We start from the raw sequence: 22,427 nt of genomic DNA, 5'->3' as shown, positions 1-22,427 counted from the left end.
ACCTCAACATATGAGTTTTGGTAGGGACACAGTTCAGTCCATAACAACCACTGGCCTAGGGAATGATTGTAGAAAAACAAGAGTTCCAAACCTGAGCCTTGGGGGCACTTCATATTTAGATATGGAAATAGTGAAAAGGAGCATCCAAATAGACAGAAGAAGGGTAGCTAGTGAGGGAATAGGAACATCACTAGAGTCTGGGTCTTGGAAAGCCAAGTAAATTATGTGTAACAAGGAGGAGAGAATGATGTATTTGGAAACAATGGTACTGACAGATCAAGGAAAATGAGAACTGAGAATAGACCACTGGGTTTCACAATGCAGGCTCATTATTGGTCTTGGCAAAAGCAGTCTAATTGGATGATGGAGGCTAATGCCTAACTGGAATGGGTTAGAGAGAAATAGGAGGAGAAGGATTACACTATAACATGCAGACATTTTCTTTAAGAAAGGGGAACAGAGAAACAGGCTGATAGTTGGAAGAAGATATAGGATTATAAGAGTTTTATTTTTAAGAGAAGTTACACCATGTCTGTTTTCTGATAGAAATAATTCTGGAAGACAAAAAACAAAATGTTTCAAGTGAGAGAGCATAGAATTTCTAGAAGGATAGCCTTGTGCAGATGGGATGAAATGGGAACTGATGAACAGCTGCAGCTACTGGTCTTCACAGCATGCAACAGAGCAAGGAAAGGAATATTTATAATCAATAGAGAAGTTAGACTTTCACAACATAGTCAAGAAGTGGAGTTGCTCAGTTGTGTACAACTCTTTGAGATCCCATGGACTATAGCCTACCAGGCTCCTCCGTCCATGGCATTTTCCAGGCAAGAGTACTGAAGTGGGTTGCCATTTCCTTTTCCAGGGGATCTTCCCAACCTGGGGCTAGAACCCGGGTCTCCAGCATTGTGGACAGACACTTTACTTTCTGAGCCACCAGGGAAACCCCTAACATAGTCAAGCGTTGGCCTTTTCATGTTCTGATTGCCACTAGATTCACTGGTCCTTAAATATTATAAAAGATCAGTTTATATATTTAAAAACTTGCCAGTGGTTTGTGAAATTCAGTGCTGAATTCCTCTTTGTTATGAGATACATATACATCTTATGATTACATTCTGTTTGAACACTGCAAATGGACATAACATATGTGCATATGGGAAATGTAATTTGCTTGCTGAAGAATAATTTTAAACTAGAGAAGCAGTCAACTTAGTGAGTCAAAAGTAGATTGCCAAATCAGTCAACAGATTTGGAGATACTATCTGGAAATTTCTTTGCTGGGGTTATGTGGCTTCAGCTATTTTGTTAATTTAGTTTTAGTTTTGTAGGAGCAATATTAAATTTTACTCTTGAATTTTGTTTGTCTTTAAAACCCTAATAAGAAAAAGGAAAATGTTCATTCAAGGGCAAAAGAAACAACTCTAATGAGCCTGTTTACTGGGAGAGAAGAGTCAATATTTTGTTGCAGTACATTTCTTATATTTCAATTTGAAGGTTTTATGATGCTTTTAACATGGACCAGAGAACATACACCACTGCAAAATAAAATCCTTTATAGTATATATTTCCCTTTGGTAATATCCCTTTACACATATGTTGCTCAATGGCTATCATTAAGTATTAGCAGATGTAAAATGTACTCTCCTTTCCCTTTCTTGTATAGCTTCCTCTTTTGATTAGTTCTAAACTCATAAGGAGGAAAAGGGGACAACAGAGGATGAGATGGCTGGATGGCATCACCGATTCGATGGACGTGAGTTTGAGTGCACTCCAGGAGTTGGTGATGGACAGGGAGGCCTGGCATGCTGCAATTCATGGGGTCGCAAAGAGTCGGACATGACTGAGCAACTGAACTGAACTGAACTGAAACTCATATTTAAATTGATGGAGGTGCTATTCTATGCCAAGTTGCTTCACTTGTGTCTGACTCTGTGTGACCCAATGGACTGTAGCCCGCCATGGGATTCTCCAGGCAAGAATACTGGAGTGGGTGGCCATGCCTTCCTCCAGGGGATCTTCCTGACACATGGACCGAACCCATGTCTCTTTTGTCTCCTGCATTGGTAGATGGGGTCTTTACCACTAGCGCCACCTGGGAAGCCCAAATTGATAGATATGGGGCTGCTACTGACCCAAGAAGAATCTGACACAGAAGGAACCAGTAAACCAGTCAGCTAATTCTCTCCATTTAATATTGAAAACAAAGTCGACATTTAAGGCAGAAAATTTGGGACAAATAAGATTTTTCTCTAAGAAAGAAAGAAAAAGAGAAACTTCAGGGTAGAACTGAATAAGAGTTAGGAGTATTAGATAATTATAAATGGTTCTAAGAAAGAGCTAGAGGGACCTATCACCCACCTAGCTGTGCTTAGCTCCAAGAAAAGAGTACATCAAGTGGGTGTCTGAGAGGAGACCTGGATCCCTGGGAAATGGTGGCCATCTTTAGCTTTTATATGCCTTCATGAATATAGAATTAGCTATGTGCTGAGTTTAGGTGGAAAGTTCCTACATAAATCCCCAAATTTCCTGTGTTTGCAATGTATGGGAAAAGAGTATCAGACTCTTTCTGAGGGGATGACAATTCAGTGGACACAAAAGGGCCTCATAGTTGTCATAAGATGATAGTGTGGCAACAAGCAGCGTGGGACATTCTGGTATTGAGCAGGTGAGATAAAATGGCTCACTAGACACCAGTGTGAAGGGGTGATGAGGGCCAAGAGTCAGCTGGCCCAGGTACATCTCTCAGACACCAGTAAGAAAAGACACTAACCAAAGAACAAATATCTCTCTCTGCTCCCTTCACTATATGTAAGAATCCCGCCCTCCTAGGACTTAGATCATAACCATTGGAGGGGAGGAAGGAGGAAACAGAGAAACACTTATTTGAGTTGAGAGTTGAAATGAAGGTGTTTACTCATAAATGACAAAAATGGTTTTCTGTTATTGGGGAGAAAGGGTGTTAAGATTAAATTCAGTTATTGAAAAATAAGTAATGCTTATAGTCTTTGTATATATTAGTATATGTCTTATGATTTCACACCCCAGTGTGAAACAGTGGAAACAATGGTAGACTTTATTTTTGGGGGCTCGAAAATCACTGCAGATGGTGACTGCAGCCATAAAATTTAAGACACTTGCTCCTTGAAAGGAAAGTTATGACCAACCTAGACAGCACATTAAAAAGCAGAGATATTACTCTGCCAACAAAGGTCCGTCTAGTCAAAGCTATGGTTTTGCCAGTAGTCATTCATGGATGTGAGAGTTGGACTGTGAAGAAAGCTGAGCGCCAAAGAATTAATGCTTTTGAACTGTGATGTTGAAGACTCTGGAGAGTCCCTCGGCCTGGAAGGAGATCAAACCAGTCAATCCTAAAGGAAATCAGTACTAAATATCATTGGAATGAATGATGCTGAAGCTGAAGCTCTAATACTTTGGCCACCTCATGTGAATAACTGACTCATTTGAAAAGACCCTGATGCTGGGAAAGATTGAAGGCAGGAGGAGAAGGGGATGACAGAGGATGAGATGGTTAGATGGCATCACTGACTCGATGGACATGAGCAAGCTCTGGGAGTTGGTGATGGACAGGGAAGCCTGGCGTGCTACAATCCATGGGGTTGCAAAGAATCGGACATGACTGAGTAACTGAATTGAACTGAACTGAACTAATTGAACACCTTTAAACTGTATGTGGTCTATTGACAAACCATTTGAGTTAAAAAGGTCAGTTAATTTTCCAGCTGTTTCATCTGTTTAATCCCTTTCTACTTCCTGAAATTTCACAAATAATCCAATTCTCAAAGTAACACTGATTTGTTTGGGTATAATTAGACATACCTATGTGCCTATTCCTAATCCTGTGGGGGATCCCAACCCCTTCCTAATATTTCCAAAGGGGCTTGGTGGAGGTAGGCTCAGATTATATTTTTCCAGGTCATCTCTTGCTCAAATTTCCTGCTTCAGTTGGCACAACTATTTTCTCAACTAATGCAATTTTGTTTTTTTAGTATGTCAGGTTTTCATTGAAATCATAGAAAGTACTTAAAGCAATTAAAGCACAGCACAGTACAGGCAGTAACTTTAAATATGAGACGTTCCTTCTTTTTGACCAGTATCTGTTTATGTCCTGATGTGAACTTTTCCCTTAGAGTTCTATTTTATTGTTGTTCTACTACCTTTTTTTTTTTTCCCCCTTTTTTAGCCATGCCCCATGGCATGTGAGATCTTAGTTCCCTGACTAGGGATTGAACCCGTGCCACCTGCAGTGGCAGCTTGGAGTCTTAACCATTGGACTGCCAGGGAAGTTCCTTGTGGCCTGCTATTCACTATCTTTTCACAGTCTTTCCCCATAGCTCTCCATTCTGAATCCTATATTTCTATAACTCACTATTCACACTCTTAGTATTTCTGAATCAATTTTTAACTATTCATTTGAATGTGTGATACCATATAAACATACCAATGATATATTTATTCATCTAAAATAATTAGAGCTCAACTTAATACCACAAATTTAACTTGTGTAATTCCATGATTTTTAAATTTAAAAATTATGACCTCCTAGCGTAAGTAATTTTACCAGTTGACTTCTAAAAAGTCCTGGGAAAAAAGAATCATTACTCAATTAACTTTAAAGAATTATTTCAATTTCCATTGAGTTTAAATATATATGGAATACAAAGAGATCACTTTATATATTTGCATAAAAATATTGTCATTTTCATTAGCTATTTCTAAGGGTTAAATTCTGAAGCATAAAATTCCAATCTTTCTGCATCTCCTATAATACCAACTTAGAGAGCCCTATAATCTTCTCCCCCCCATCCATCTATGAGAAAGCTCTTTTTCAAAGCTCAAGGAAGTGCCACATCTTTGGTGAATCACTATAAATCACAATGTCCCACACATTTGGGGTACATGTATGTGTAGTACAAACATAATTTTGTTCTCTAAATATTCTCCTGGGTGTGAACTCTTGTGTAACCATGCTATAGCTTAAATTTTTAATAGGTGCTTTTTAAGTTGTAGTTGCCTACACATAAAACCAAGAACATGATATGCACTCAGTAGATTTTTTTTTATAAATTTCATCAAACATTATAGCATGCTGCAATTTTGCCAATGTTCAAAGACTAAAACTCCAACCTATACTTAGAATGATTACATACATACATTTTTGTTTGGTAAGATAGTTTTTTTGCCTTTTTGTGGGTATAATTTAGACAGAGTCAAATGCTCGAATACTAAGTTTCATGAGTTCTGACAACCTATGCCTCAGACAATCTATGCCCTTGCCCCTAAAAAGATATATACTTCCATCACTCCAGCTAATTCCCTTATGCACTCCCTCTAGGGGCAACTCCTATTCTTATTTTTCTCACCGTATATTACCTTGGCTTTCCTAGAACATCAAACACACAGAATTATACCATATGTATGTTTCATGTCTGCCTTCTCTCACACAGCATAATGTGTTTTGAGATTCACCCCTGTTGTTGTAACAGAAATTTATTCTGTTTTACTCCTGAGGAATATCTTATTATGTAAATGTACCACACTTTGCTTCTCCATTTTCTTATTGATGTTCATTTGGGTTTTCCAGTTTGGGACTCTTAAGAATAAAGCTCCTGAGGATAATTTTTGTACATCATTTTGGACACATGTATTTTTGTTTGCTTGTTTTTTGTCTAAGATATCCTAGATATCTCTACAGAGGAATTGCTAGGGCATAGTATGGATATGAGTTTAACTTTATAAGAAACCACTAAGCAAACTGGTGTTTGTAAAATGGTTATCATCTTGCATTGTTAAAGCAATGTTAGGGATTTGAGGTGTTCAGTATCTTTGCCGTGTTGTTTAACTTAGCCATTCTTAAGTGTGTACCAGTATCTCACTGTGGTTTGAGTCTGCATTTTCCTAATGAATAATCCTGTTTTGGGGCTTCCCTGTGGCTCAGTGGTAAAGAATCTGCCTGCCAATGCAGGAGATGTGGGTTCACTCCCTGGGTTGGGAAGATCCACTGGAGAAGGATATGGCAACTCACTTCAGTGTTCTTGCCTGGGAAATTCCATGGACAGAGGAGCCTGGTGGGCTACAGTCCATAGGGTTGCAAAAGTGTTGGATACAACTTAGCAACTAAATGACAACAACAATCCTATTTTCATAAACTTGCTGCTCATTTTCACATGTTTTCATTTCATATGTATAGGACAATTTAGATATCCTCTTGTAAAAAATGTGTTCAAGTCTTTTGCCATTTTTCGGTTGGCTTGGGTTTCTTTTCTCACTGACTTATGTGAATGTTTGCACTTTCTAAAGACAAATCTTTCCTTAGACAGATGTTTTGCAAATGTTTTGTCACACTTGCTGAGTTGGCTTTTCACTCTGCTAATGTGTTTTTTGATAAACAGAACTTCTTAATTTTAATACAGTTAAATTTATCATTCTATTCTTTGATAGTTTGTGTTTTTGTCTCTTTTCAAGAATTTTTGTTTGCAGTTCTGAAGGGAGTCTCCTGTGTCTTACTTTAATATATATATATATATATATATATATATACACACACATACACATATATATATATATTTGCTTATTGTCCACTTAGATCAGCAATCCATCTGGGATTGATTTTTTATAAAGGGTTATGAAGGAGTCAAGATCAGTTGTTTTCCATATGGATATCCAATTGTCCCAGCACTATTTGTTGAAAGGTTATCATTTCTCCTCCAAACTTTACTGACATCTTGCCATAAATTAGGTGACGGTACATATGTGGCTCTTTCTGGACTTGCCTTTCTATCTTGTTGGTTATTTTCTGTCTTCTTTTACTATTTTAAACACTATTGCTTTCTCATAGGTCTTTGAAATATCTGGTGGTAGAAGTCTTTCTTGAAATGTGTGCTTGCCTTGAATATTCTTATATTTCTTTGTGAATTTTTAGAATTATTACTGTTGATTAAAAAAAAATGAACATAAATTTCCTAGGACCTTCATTAGAATTGCATTGAATCTAGAGATTAATTTGAAGAAAATTGACATCTTTACATTATTGAGTCTTCCAGTCCATGAACAGAGTCAGTTAACTATAGCTACGCTAATGCTATGTTACAACAATCCCAAAATTTAGTGGTTTAAAATAAGACTGTCAATTATTGTTACAGATGTGGTTCCAGGCAGGGCTGTGGTGACTGGAATGAGTCATCACCACATGATTCTGCTCCACCTGCCTCTCATTCTGCTGAAACAGCTAGGTAGACCAGGACACAGCCTTCTCCTGGCAATGGTAGAAGTGCAAGAATACAAGGGTAATTGCACAAGTCTGTTTCAAGCTACTGCTTGAAATTCATCAGCTAAAATTGTATTTACACAAATAAGTCATTTGGCTGAGTCCAGAGTCTAGGGTAGAAACATTAAACTTCTCCAGCTTTGGTGGGGGTAGAGCACGTACTTAACAAAATGTTTCAGCATCAGGTTGGTTGAGTAATTGAGTTTTCATCTAGGAAATACATCAGTCTAGGCAAGCTAGGATTCCTGTTTTTATGACTAAGATTTGGTTTTGTCAAAGCTGCAAAATCCTTGGTGTACTAAAATGTTCCAACATTCTTTTTAGACCCCCATCATAGCCCTGAATGTTTATTTCATAAATAGAAAGAGTTCGTGTTTCCCCAGTTCTGCTTTAATTCATTTTATCTTTTAAAAGGTAGAGTGAATGTACCAAATTTTAAGCATTTCCAACCTAGTTTGCTTCTGTTTGCTTGCCCTCTTTTTCTAGCTACAGTCAAACTAGAATTTTTAAATTGTTAAAATTGGCTGAGCAATCTGGAATCTGTAGAACTTCTCCATTTCCTGTCTACCTCCAGTCTGATTTCAATGCTCATTCAGGTCATTCATATAAAAAAATAATCATTGCCGCATTGTTTCTGATAGCAAAATTACAGAATGCAGACTCTTATTTTTCACACTACAAAATATTATTTAGCAATAGAAATTAACAAATATTATCTACATATGTCAACATGTATAAATGTGAAAAATAAAATATTGAATAAAATAGCAACTGCAAAAGAATACACTGAGTATAATGCCATTTATATACATTGAAGAAGTGTAAAACAGTAGTCTATCATCTTGTGAATGGATGTTAAATAGACAGGCAGGTGTGCAAACAACACTCACCAACTCCAGGGGCTGAGAGCATTGGCTGTTTCTTTAATGTTTTTAGTTTTAAAACAACATGAATAAGAAACAAACAAGACAGTGTTAACATCTCTTAGATCATAGGGACCAGTAGATACATGGGTATTTTTCATAAATTTGTATTTTCTCTAGGTTTGAAATATTTAATTGAGGGACTAAATTTTTGAAAAATAAACATTTAATACATAATTCTATAATTGTACTTCACCTCCTTTCTTCAAATGCTCACTACTCGTTTTAACATTAACCCCTAGATGGTCATTGATATTTTGCTTATATATCTTTAACTTGGAGCTCCCTTTATAGCCAGAAGATGATGGTTCACTGAGTATTCTTTATGAAGAGCAGGATAGTATGACATTAAAAACTCTCAAATATTCTGTTGATGTGCCTCTTCCAGGAATGGGCATGTAAGAACACTAGCGCTATCTCAGAGTCTGAATCTGAGTAGGACATGAAGTATTGTTTCTGACTGACATATACTTGGTTTGTCAGTGAATATTTTATGGTTAGATACAGAGTACTAATTTTTTCTTTCATAATTTGCAAGCATATAATGCATAGCTAAACAGATTTGGGGCTTGAATTCTCAGTGAATGCTGGCAAGTCTTTGCATGAGTAGATGGAAGCTTGATTCAGTATGATCTACAATGAGAAGGTGCTGTTCCATGGAGATTTGCTGTTTTGTGTTTTGTCTAGCTCCTTTCCCACTGTAGTCTCCCCTCTACCAGATTTTAAATTTGCTTCCTGACAACAAGGCAATTATTGGGTTAAGACCTGATGACTTTTATAGAAGGCTTTCAAATACGATGTGGAATAAATCCATAGATAAATTAATAAATGATTTAAAATAACCTCTGTATTATTAGTGTCAAATATTGTTTGTGTTGAATATTATTTATTATAAAAAGGTTATTTAAATAATATGAAATGAATATTTAAACAAGATTTTATCCATTATTTTATTACCATAGCACAGAAGTATATGTAGAGCCATATACCTTAGGTTGGAGAAGGCAATGGCACCCCACTCCAGTACTCTTGCCTGGAAAATCCCATGGATGGAGGAGCCTGGTAGGCTGCAGTCCATGGGGTCGCTAAGAGTCGGATACGACTGAGCGATTTCACTTTCACTTTTTCACTTTCATGCATTGGAGAAGGAAATGGCAACCCACTCCAGTGTTCTTGCCTGGAGAATCCCAGGGGCAGAGGAGCCTGGTGGTCTGACGTCTATGGGGTCACACACAGTTGGACACGACTGAAGTGACTTAGCAGCATACCTTAGGTACACACACATTCTATAGAGCAACAACTGTAGTGAATGTTTTATATTTTGCAAGATTTATTTACTATCCTGCTTCATAGGTTCTTAAATTATATTTTAATGTGTCATTTTTTATTCTACTGATTGACTAGGTTGGCTAAAATCTGACTTGGTTACTCATTCTCCAACTCTTAATTCTCTTTTTCAATTACATGCATTTTTACTTTTAAATATAGTAGTAGTTCATCAATATGAAATTCTAAGCTAATTTTATGTAAGTAAAATTTTCTAAATATCTGAGGCATATGCACTTTAGTACCCACATTTTTTGGCATTTTATCTATATTAAAATAGTTTTAAAATGTTCTATGCTCTTTGATGCATCCTCAAAGTGAGGATAATGAACATATTTTGTTGATAAATTTCCATGATTTTTTAAGGAGCAATAATTGCACTGCATAGATTAGTAATTCTGTTCTGCATTTTAATTTTCACCTCACTCTGCCTTTGTAAGTTTACTTTTGATAAGATTTTTGCTAACTCTATCCAAGGCTGAATGTTTCTCCTTCTATTTTCTTCTAATTTACTTTGGGTTGAAGAAACAGATAGAAAATCTTATCGTGACTATACATTAGTAAGTGTGCATATGGCACCATTTGAAGAAAGCTTAAGAAACAAATATCACAAGATATTTGTCACTTTTTTTTTTGGATTACCTTTTTGACTGTCTTGTTCAGATACTGCTTTAAAAGAGCCCCGAAGAAGTGAGTTGCATGCACTGATACAAGTTTTTGAAATACACATTTTTAAAAATTGCATATATTCCTGATTCAAGTTGCCTTTTAATAATTATTATACATGAACAAGCAGTTTGTACAGCTAAACAGTAACATTCCTACTGTTAGAAAAAATCTTTATAGAAAAATTAACAAGATGATATTTCACAAGACTCTAGGTGCTGTGGTATTAAAAACCCAAATAGTATTCTCACATGGTTATTTCCAAGGAAATGCATCACACACTGTGATTGTAAAATGCTCTTCAAATTGGCTACAGCCTACATTAGATGCATTTCCCTCTGTCTTTGCCCTGACAATTCTAAAAGTGAGATAGCATCAACATAAATATTTCTACCACATCAAGCCACCAGTTTGATAACATCTTCAGTTCAGTTCAGTCGTTCAGTCCTGTCCAACTCTTTGCGACGCTATGGACTGTAGCACGACAGGCTTCCCTGTCCATCACCAACTCCCAGAGCTTACTCAAATTCATGTCCATTGAGTCCGTGATGCCATCCAACCATCTCATCCTCTATCATCCCCTTCTCCTCCAACTTCAGTCTTTCCCAGCATCAGGGTCTTTTCAAATGAGTCAGTTCTTTGCATCAGGTGGCCAAAGTATTGGAGCTTCAGCTTCAGCATCATTCCTTCCAATGAATATTCAGGACTGATCTCCTTTAGGATGGACTGGTTGGATCTCCTTGCTGTCCAAGGGACTCTCAAGAATCTTCTCCAACACCACAGTTCAGAAGCATCAATTATTCAGTGCTCAGCTTTCTTTATAGTCCAACTCTCACATCCATACATGACTACTGAAAAAATCATAGCTTAGACTATATACCTTTGTTGGCAAAGTAATGTCTCTGCTCTTGAATATGCTATCTAGGTTGGTCATAGCTTTTCTTCCAAGGAGCAAGTGTCTTTTAACTTCATGGCTGCAGTCACTCTCTGGAGTGATTTTGGAGGTGAAGAAAATAAAATCTCTCACTGTTTCCATTGTTTCCCTGTCTATTTGCCATAAAGTGATAGGACCAGATGCCATGATCTTAGTTTTTTCAATGTTGAGTTTTAAGCCAACTTTTTCACTCTCCTCTTTCACTTTCATCAAGAGGCTCTTTAGTTCTTCTTCGCTTTCTGCCATAAGTGTGGTGTCATCTGCATATCTGAGGTTACTGTTATTTCTTCTGACAATCTTAATTCCAGCTTGTGCTTCATCCAGTCCAGGATTTTTCATGATGTACTCTGCATATAAGTTAAATAAGCAGGATGACAAGATGCAGCCTTACATACTCCTTTCCCAATTTGCAACCAGTCTGTTGTTCCATGTCCAGTTCTAACTGTTGCTTCTTGACCTGCACAGAGCTTTTGCAGGAGGCAGGTCAGGTGGTCTGCTATTCCCATCTCTTTCAGAATTTTCCACAGTTTGTTGTGATCCACACAGTTAAAGGCTTTGGAATAGTCAATAAAGTAGAAGTTTTTCTGGAACTCTCTTGGTTTTTCGGTGATGCAACAGATTTTGGCAATTTGATTTCTGGTTCCTCTGCCTTTTCTAAATCCAGCCTGAACATCTGGAAGTTCATGGTTCATGTACTGTTGAAGCCTGGCTTGGAGAATTTTGAGCGTTACTTTGCTAACTTGTGAGAAGACTGAAATTGTGTCATAGTTTGCACCTTGGCTTTAGCAAAATGGAAGGTGTTCTTCAAAATCATTTAATATAATAAAAGTCTGATTTTATGGATTGGAAAAGCATGATTGGAAGGGATATAAATAAGAATTTTTCTGGTAAAAATCCAGAAACATTAATGTGTTTTCTTTCTTTTTCTATATTTAGTCAATTATTTTATGCAGTGTCTTCCATTTGCTATTAAGCAGAATGGGTAGGCTGTGATTCTATGGTTTGGAAAATAAGACAGATTCCCTTGATAAACTATGACACCTTATATTTGTTTGAAGTTGAAAATATTTTTGAATTATAACTTAGAATGCTCAAAAAGTTTTGAAAAATTTTTTAAAAAATGGGGGAAGGAAATATGTGAGTAGAAAGCCTTGAATGCATTATCATCTCAAAGGCATAAGGAAGTAATTATTCTGGATATGGCTACAGAAGGTCTTCCACCAAAAAAGGGCTTTTACTTAGACTGAAGCTGGAGGATAAGAATGAGGAAGGAAGGCAGTTTGCTCTCCCAGATGTTCCAAATGAACACACAGCTTTGAAACTGGCTTCTTTATATTTGAACACTTGTCTTATGACCCAAAAACTGGAGAATCAAGAAAAAGAGAGTAAAGAACAGTCTTGTACCACTCAGCTCTGGCTCAAATTGCCAACATTCGTTGGATCATATAAAAATCAAGGGAATTACAGAAAAACATCTAATTCTGCTTCATTGATTATGCTAAAGCCATTGACTGTGTGGATCACAACAAACTGTGAAAAATTCTTACAGAGATGGGAATACCAGACCACCTTACCTGTCTCCTGAGAAACCTGTATGCAGGTCAAGAAGCAACAGACCCAGACATGAAACAAAAGACTGATTCAAAATTGGGAAAGGAGTATGTCAAGGCTGTATATTGTCACCCTGTTTATTTAACTTTTGTGTGTGTGTGCGTGTGTAGCAGAGTTTTATTAAAGTATAAAAAGGGACAACTTATTTAACTTTTATGCAGAGTACATCATGCGAAATCCTGGGCAGGATGAATCACAGGCTGAAATCAAGATTGCCAGGAGAAATATCGACAACCTCATATGCAAATAATGCCACTCTAATGGCAGAAAGTGAAGAGGAACTAGAGCCTCTTGATGAAGGTGAAAGAAGAGAGTGAAAAAGCTGGCTTAAAACTCAACATTCAAAAAACTAAGGTCATGGCATCTGGTCCTATCACTTCATGGCAAATAGATGGGAGAAAAGTGGAAAGAGTGACAGATTTTATTTTCTTGGGCTCCAAAATCACTGCAGATGGTGACTGCAGCCATTAAATTAAAAGACACTTGCTCTTGGAAGAAAAGCTATGACAAACCTACACAGTATATTAAAAAGCAGAAACATTACTTTGCTCACAAGTTCCATATAGTCAAAACTATGGTTTTTTTCAGTAGTTCTGTACAGATATGAAGGTTGGACCATAAAGAAGGCTGAGCACCGAAAATTATGCTTTTGAATTGTGGTGCTGGGAAAGAAACTCTTGAGAGTCCCTTGGACTACAAGGAGATCAAACCAGTCAACCCTAAAGATAACCCTGAATATTCATTGGAATGACTGCTACTGAAGCTAAAGCTCCAATACATTGGCCACCTGATGTGAAAAGCCAACTCATTGGAAAAGACCCTGATACTGGAAAAGATTGAGGGCAAGAGGAGAAGGGGGTGACAGAGGATGAGATGGTTGGATGGCATCATCAACTCAATGGACATGAATTTGAGCAGACTCTGGGAGATAGTGGAGGACAGAGGAACCTGGCTGAAATCCATGGGGGTAAAATTGGTAGCATGCAATGCTAAGGAAGGTACAGTGAAATTGTATTTCTGACAGGAGGCAATACTTTTTGATAGACAATATTACAATTCATTTAATGGGCTCAAACCAAACTTTACACCATTTGAACCTCTCTACTTCTGGAAATGCCGTCAAAGAAAAGCTCAGGTATAAAAGAAAAAAAAATACTTATAAGAACATGTTCATTTAGGGAATATTCATTATAGAATCAGTTCAGTTCAGTTGCTCAGACATGTGCAACTCTGAGTCCACATGTACTTCAGCACGCCAAGCTTTCCCTGTCCCATACCAACTCCCAGAGCTTGCTCAAATTCATGTCCATGGAGTCAGTGATGCCATCCCGCCACGTCATCCTCTATCATTCCCTTCTCCTCCTGCTTTCAATCTTTCCCAGCCTAAGGATCTTTTCCAATGAGTCAGTTCTTCCCATCTGGTGGGCAAAGTATTGGAGCTTCAGCTTCAGCATCAGTCCTTCCATTGAATATTCAGGACTGATTTCCTTTAGGATTGATTGGATTGATCTCCTTGCTCTCTAAGGGACTCTCAAGCATCTTCTCCAACACCACAGTTCAAAAACACCAATACTTTGGTGCTCAGGCTTCTTTATGGTCCACCTCTCACATCCATGCATGACTACTGGAAAAACCATAGCTTTGACTAGACAGACCTTTGTTGACAAAGTAATGTCTCTGCATTTTAATATGCTGTCTAGGTTGGTCATAGCTTTTCTTCCAAAGAACAAGTGTCTTTTAATTTCATGACTGCAGTCACCATCTGCAGTGATTTTGGAGTTCAAGAAAATATAGTTTGTCACTATTTCCATTGTTTCCCCATCTATTTGCCATGAAGTGAAGGGAGCGGATGCCATGACCTTCGTTTTTTGAATGTTAAGTTTTAAACCAACTTTTCCACTCTCCTCTTTCACTTTCACCAAGAGGATGTTTATTTTTTCTTTACTTTCTGCCATAAGGGTGGTGTCATCTTCATATGAACCTCATCTTCATATCTGAGGTTATTGATATTTCTCCTAGCAATCTTGATTCCAGCTTGTGCTTCATCCAGCCCGGCATTTCACATGATGTACTCTCTCTGCATATAAGTTAAATAAGCAGGGTGACAATATACATCCTTGTGGTACTCCTTTCTTAATTTGGAAGCAGTCTCTTGCTCCATGTCTGATTCTAACTGTTGCTTCTTCACCTGCATACAGGTTTCTCAGGAGACAGGGTAAGATGGTCTGGTATTCCCATCTCTTGAAGAATTTTCCACAGTTTGTTGTGATCCACACAGTCAAAGGCTTTGGCATAGTCAATAGAGCAGAAGTAGATGTTTTTCTGGAACTCTCTTGCTTTTTTGATGACCCAGCTGATGTTGGCAATTTGATCTCTGGTTCCTCTGCCTTTTCTAAATGCAGCTTGAACATCTGGAATTTCTCGGTTCACCTACTGTTGAAGCCTGACTTGGAGAATTTTGAGCATTACTTTGCTAGCATGTGAGATGAGTACAATTGTCTGGTAGTTTGAACATTCTTTGGCATTGCTGGCTTCCCTGGTAGCTCAGCTGGGTAAAGAATCTTCCTGCAATGCAGGAGACCCTGGTTCAATTTCTGGGTCATGAAGATCCCCTGGAGAAGGGATAGGCTACCCACTCCAGTGTTTTTGGTCTTCCCTGGTGGCTGAGGTGGTAAAGAATCCACCTGTAATGCAGGAGACATGGTTTCAGTCCCTGGGTTGGGAAGATCCCCTGGAGAAGGGAAAGCTACCCACTCCAGTATTCTGGCCTGGAGGATTCTATGGACTGTTTAGTCCAAGAGGTTGCAAAGAGTCTGACATGACTGAGTGACTTTTACTTTCACTTTTCTTTGGGATTGGAATGAAAACTGACCTTTTCCAGTCCTGTGGCCACTGCTGAGTTTTCCAAATTTGCTGGCATATTGAGTGCAGCACTTTCACAGCATCATCATAGAATAGATACAAATAACTTAAATATACAGTAAAAGGATAATGTTTAATTATATTAAGGTCTATAAAGCATGAGATATTAAAATAATTATGAAAGCATCACAGTGATATGAAGATTATAAGTACAATCTGAAAATTTTTAAAGTTAAGCTTCTCATTCTCTTCCGTTCAGCTATCCATTGCCATTAGAATCAACTGATTCACAATCTGTAGTCGTTGGATTCTCCTTCATTTCTTACTGTGCATTGATGGCAGCCATTTAAATGCTCAAAACTTAGATTCCAAAGAGTCAGTTTATGTCAGTTAATCCTAGGTAAAAAGTTCTTTTCCATTTTTTTTAATATTACCTGGATTAAAAAAAAATCATACCAGATGCCCTTCACATTTGAAGCACAAATAAAAGCAAATACCTTTTGTATATAGCCTTAGCAAACAATGTTAATTTGCTTATGGCTGTGAATAAGAATGTTTAACATGAATCAAAACATAAAAACAAGTAAATTTTAAGTAGCACCAGTACTGGAAATCTAAAAAATAAAAATTATCCTCACTAAAGAATGCATAGGGAATTTTTAAATTTCCCTTTGTGCTTTGTGCTTCCTGAGAAATGAGGAAAGACAAGGAAGGCTGTTTGTCAATGAACTGCAGGTACCATGATGAGAAAACCCTGCTCATCTAACAACTTAGAATGGTTTAGCTCCTGGTTACTAAACCTGTCTCACAAGCAAAATAAATTAGGTGTGCAAATAATAATCAGAATCCTGCTTCTAATGATATGTCTTAAAAATAAGTAAGCTAGAAAATAATAGAACATTTAAAAAATCTTTCATAGTGTTTGTTCTACTAGCCTTGGGGAGATGGACCAAGGTATTACCAACCTAATGCTGGAATAAGGGGTAAAATGGGGAACTGATAAACAGGAACTTTCAACTAAATTGGATGTCACACTGAGACCTCGCTTATCCTCTTGACTTTCTACTGAACACTCCAGATATACAAAAATAAACAAGCCATCGTAGAGGTAAAACAAAACTTATCTGTCACTGGAGGTCACCTCCTCTTCACAAAGAACCCCTGGTACAGAGAATTATGTTTGGGGATCAACTCTTGATGCCACTGCAACCTCCTCTGCCCACTCTGTCTAATAGATATGTCTTTTTACTTTTCAAGGAGTGACATTTTATGTTTAAACAAATGGGAATGCTAAAAAGTGAGCTAAACATTTTTCCTGCCCTTAATTCCTCAAATTATTGAAAGATGTGTTTTGTGTCTGAAATAGCTTTCTCTTTGCTCTATCATATTCCCAATTAGATTGTAATTTTTTCCCCTCTAATTCCAAGTTAGACGTACATAGGGACAGCTGCTAATCCGAAAACAGTTATCACCATCTGGCTGAGGTGAACTGTAAAACCCTATTCAAGATTTTCTTGTGTGAGTTCACGGCTTTGTTGAGCTGCTGAACACCGTGCCTCTCCAGACATTTTTTTTAAAGACATTTTATTAAATGTGAAAATAACCTCCATTTAAAAAGCCACTTAGATGTATTTTTTTTTTACTTACATTCAAATAAATACCATCTGATTAATGAACTCTATTCTAAAAAAGTGTAAAAAAAGTTTTCCCATTATTTCCAGGTCTTATATTGAAAAGATTTTGCCGTTCAAAGAACTCCAAGCCTGTATGAGTCCCACTGGAAGAGGTCCAACAGGAGGAAATGGCATTTTTCGAAGCCAGATATTTTAGATATCATCAATAAATATGCATTAGGAAAACATTGAGATTGTGGCAATACTTAGTCATAATAAAGCACAAGGTCACCACCCTCAGCTTTTATAACTTAATGAAAGCCTGAGGGAGCACAAAGCAAATTGGTATTTTATGCACAAGATTGCAGGCAATCAAAGAGCCTGTAAACGTGGATGAGAGCCAGGAAAATCTGGATGCAATCTAGTTAGCATAGAAGGTGCTGCTTAGAATTCTCAAGGGTGGAGAGATGGGGGAAGACAAATATGTTTATAAGATAAAAGTGTTTTTCTTGGCGGAAGTTCACTGTGAAATGCCAGTGCCATAATGATGGACACCACAGGCTGGAGAAGATATTGCCTGGAATTAATGTTTTTTTAAAAATCAAAAGATTGTTTTATGAAATGAACAAAATATAAAGCAAATAAAAAGGATTGTAGTTTGGATTCTTTGTATATTCATTCATGACAAATTCAAAGATCCTGAGACTATTGCAGGAGTCTTTGAAATAATCTATATTACATGTTTTCAAAGTAAAAAATAATTAAAACTCTCCATTAGAATAAGTAGGTCTACAGGCAATAGCACAGTGTTTAAACTATCATCCTTATAATCAACTAAATCTTAATGTATTAAGCATCTGGACTCTTTTGCTCCACCGGACAAGAAAAAAATAGAGCTAAAGTATTAGGAAAGGAAAATGAACTGATATGTAAGAATGTCAGTGGTACCATATGTTTATGTCAACAAGATGAAATTCTACCTGGAGTTAGTGGAATAGCAGAAATAGTCACATCTTTAAGTTTTTTCTATTCCTAATGCTGATTAACTTACTATTCTTTTAATTGCATTGGACAGTTGCAATGTAATTGCAACTAATTGTTGCAGTATCAAAAATACTAAGAAAAAAGTTTTTAAAAATTGCAAAAATTTTTGAAAGAGTATCAGTCCTGCAGTTTACATGGGATATTGCACACATGATGTAACTGTGCCATTGTGCTAGCACAAAGCATGGGAAATCTCCCTGTGACCATAATTTGAAAAATCAATAAAAAATACCACAATTTACTATATCTTTTAAAAATCCTTATCCCCATGTAAATTTTAAACTGAGTGATGAATATAAAGCTTTTATTAGGACTATTTAAAATTAATCTGAGTGATGAAATTTACAAATAAATTACCATGAGTATTGTTAGACATTCTTTGGTATTATTTTAATTATAAACTCTAGTAGAATGTATCATCATGAAGAAATGGCAGCTGTGAAAAATTTCAGTGGATTAAAATTGAAATCTAGAACAAACTGAGTTGATAAATGAAAGTTGTAGAAAAATGTAAACTTGAAGACAATTTAAATATGAAGCAACAGGAAATACCTTTTTTCTTTTCTTTTATGGAAAAAGTTTCAATGCTTTTATGTGCTAAGTCAGTAACAAATACCATTTAACCTTTTTTTCTCTAACATTAATTTTAATTACAAAATAAACTACATTAATTATGGAGAAATTTATAATAAGAATAAGTCAAAGGAAAAAAGAAATCCCATCATTCAGAGAGAACAGCTATTTAATACTGATATTTATTGTATTTCCTATTTTATTTATATTGTTTAAAACAAAATATTTCAAGCATTAAGAAACTGTTGGATCATTTCTTATGTATGTTTTGTACATATGCTTCAGAAGAACTTTTTCTATAACATATCATCCATATATCCTTTCGTAACCAAACCTAGGTTCTGCTGCTTGTCACTCATAAGCCAATAATTTGAGAGGCAAATGTCTATAGAAAGGAAAGATGCTTTAATCATAAAAGCCAGCAGGCTGAGGAGATGGTGGACTTGTGTCCAGAGATCAGATTCTAGTCAGCCATGATAGCTTTTAAAGGGAAAAATTGGGGAGGGGGGAGAATCTCAGTGAATCATCAAGGCATGAGGCTGGGTTTTGAATCATTTTTCATTGAGTGCAGACTGGCTGATTCTCTCTGTAGCCGTCTTGCCTGTGTGATCTGCCTCCATGACTGCTAAGGGGGCTGTTGAGGGTAGAGAGCTAGTCTTCTTTTTATCTAGGGTAAGAATCTACAGGTTAGACATGGCCTAATGTACATTCAGTGGAGAAGGAAATGGCAACCCACTCCAGTACTCTTGCCTGGAATATCCCATGGACGGAGGAGCCTGGTAGGCTACAGTCCGTGGGGTTGCGAAGAGTCAGACGCTGACTGAGCGACTTCACTTTCTCTTTTCACTTTCATGCATCGGAGAAGGAAATGGCAACCCACTCCAGTGTTTTTGTCTGGAGAATCCCAGGCACGGAGGAGCTTGGTGGGCTGCCGTCTATGGGGTTGGACGGAGTTGGACACGACTGAAGTGACTTAGCAGTAGCAATGCACATTCAGGAGAGCATAAGTCAGGAGTTAGCTTCTTTCTTTGTTTTAACTTTTTATATTATATTAGAGTATAGTTGGGCTTCCCTGATAGCTCAGTTGGTAAAGAAAACATTACAAGTTAGTCACACAGTCGTGTCCGACTCTTTGCGATTCCGTAGACTTCAGCCTGTCCCCTTCCTCTGTCCCTGGAATTCTCCAAGCAAGGATACTGGAGTGGGTGGCCATTTCCTTCTCCAGGTTGCCACTTCCTTCCCCAGGTTGCCATTTCCTTCTCCAGGGATCTTCCCGACATGGGGATGGAACCCAGATCTCCTGCATTGCAGGCAGATTCTTTGCCAGCTGAGCCACAAGAACTCTGCAGTTGGTAAAGAATCCACCTACAATGTGGGAAACCTCAGTTTGATCCCTGGGCTGGGAAGATCTGCTGCAGAAGGGAAAGGTTACCCACTCCAGTATTCTGGCCTGGAGAATTCCATGGACTAGTCCATGGGATCGCAAAGAGTCGGACACGACTGAGTGACTTTCACACACAGAGTATAGCCAATGAACAATGCTGTGATAGTTTTCAGTGCACAGCAAAGCGACTCAGCCATACATAAACATCTATACATTCTCCCTCAAACTTCCCTCCCATTCAGGGTGGCACATAACATTAAGCAGAGTTCTTGCGCTATACAGTAGGGACTTGTTGGTTATACTTTTAAACATGGCAGTGTGTACATGTGGATACCAAACTTTGTAACTATCCCTTCCCCCATGCTTCTCTTCTGGTAACCATAAATTCATTCTCTGAGTCTGTAAGTCTGCTTCTGTTTTGTAAATAAGTTCATTTGTATCATTTCTTTTTATAGTCTACATATAATGGATATCATACAATGCTTCTCCTTCTCTTTCTGACTTATTCCACTAGAAGTTAGTGTCAATTTCTTAGTGATCTCATTCCTATAATTAAACTCTTTTAACAGAACAGAAATGGGCAAACAGGAAAAAGGTAAAGAGCTTCTTTCACTTCCCCACCATCAAACATCATTCTGCTTCTGTGGGATTAGGGATGAATTCTATCTTCTGTAACTCCTTCATGCTGACATAGGGTATCATATTCCCAGAGTGATGTATGTCAACTAGGGTTGACATAGCATCTCTTTGCTGACAATTTTAGGTTCCCACTTTACATACATGGGCAGAACAAGGTACAATTATTTCGATCCCCACAAAGATATAGATTATAATCAGTAATGTTAATCCCAGTTTCTTGAGGCTCATTCTTGCCACAGACAGCACTGCTCAAGATGGAGCAGCTTATGTCATGGCTACAATGTGGTCATCATATAGTTATCATTTTTTCCTCTGGTGGCAGTTATAGTATCTTTAAAACAAGTCAGAAATGTTTATCAGACACTGAATCTGTGACTCTATTGTCCTAATCATTAATTTCTCAGTTTTGTGCTTGGGGGAGAGCCTGCAGTGTTCTGCTTGGTTCTACTTTAGTACTGTTATTATGTTATTTTTACATTTAAATCTTAAATTCAAAATATTTTTATATGAATAAGATAGGGATCTAATATTTTCTCCCAAATAGTTACACAAGTTTCCATGTCATTTACTTTGCCACATTATGGATTGGTCTATATAAATATGCTTTGATTTATCTCAGGGCTTTCTGTCATTTCCATTGATCAGAGATTAGTACAACATTGCTTTAATATTGTAACTTTATAATACACTTAGTATTTGGTATTAGGTGGGGCTTCCCTGGTTGCTCAGTAGTAAAGAATCTGCCTGCAATGCAAGAGATGTGCATTTGATTCCTGGCTGGGGAAGATGCCCTGGAGAAGGAAATGGCAACCCACTCCAGTGTTCTTGCCTGGGAAATCCCATGGACAGAGGAGCCTGGAGAGCTATAGTCCATGGGGTAGCAAGAGTTGGACAGGATTTAGTAACTAAACCACCACCACCACCAGTAGGAGAAAACACTTTACATTCTCTTCAATCAAAACAAAAAATTCAGGTTATTTAACAAATTTTGTTAGAAAATATCTCTTGTGCAGAATTGGAATCACAAAATTGAGGGATTTGACAGAAGACAAATTACAAGTTTTATTGTAGTAGCATTGCTGTTAAGAACAATGGGCATTTAGCATTGTCTTCATCAAGTCCATGACTGAAAATCCATGAAAGGATTTCCCTGGTGGTCCATTGATTAAGAATCCATCTGCCAATGCAGAGGACATGGGTTTGATCCCTGGTCAGGGAAAATTCCACATACTTCAAGACAACTAAGCCTGGGTGCCACAGCTGCTGAAGCCTGCATGCCTTATAGCCCGTGCTGTGCAGCAAGAGAAGCCACTCTGTTGAGAAGCCCACAAACCCCAACTGGAGAGTGATCCCCACTCACTGCAACTAGGGAAAACTCGTGCACAGCAACAAAGGCCCAGAGCAGCCAAAATAAATATATAAGTAAATAATAGTAATAAAAGAAAATCCATGAAAGATCCACACTCATGCAACTGGATAAAATACCTTATCAGCTAAATGCATTTTTTTTTTAAGCGACAGAATGTCTTTAGTATCTGGTAACATAAGGTGACTTTTAGTAGAA

Source organism: Bubalus bubalis, chromosome 1 (assembly GCF_019923935.1).
Source record: "Bubalus bubalis isolate 160015118507 breed Murrah chromosome 1, NDDB_SH_1, whole genome shotgun sequence".
NCBI classification, from domain to species: Eukaryota; Metazoa; Chordata; class Mammalia; order Artiodactyla; family Bovidae; genus Bubalus; species Bubalus bubalis.
Note: the sequence above shows the minus strand (reverse complement) of the source record.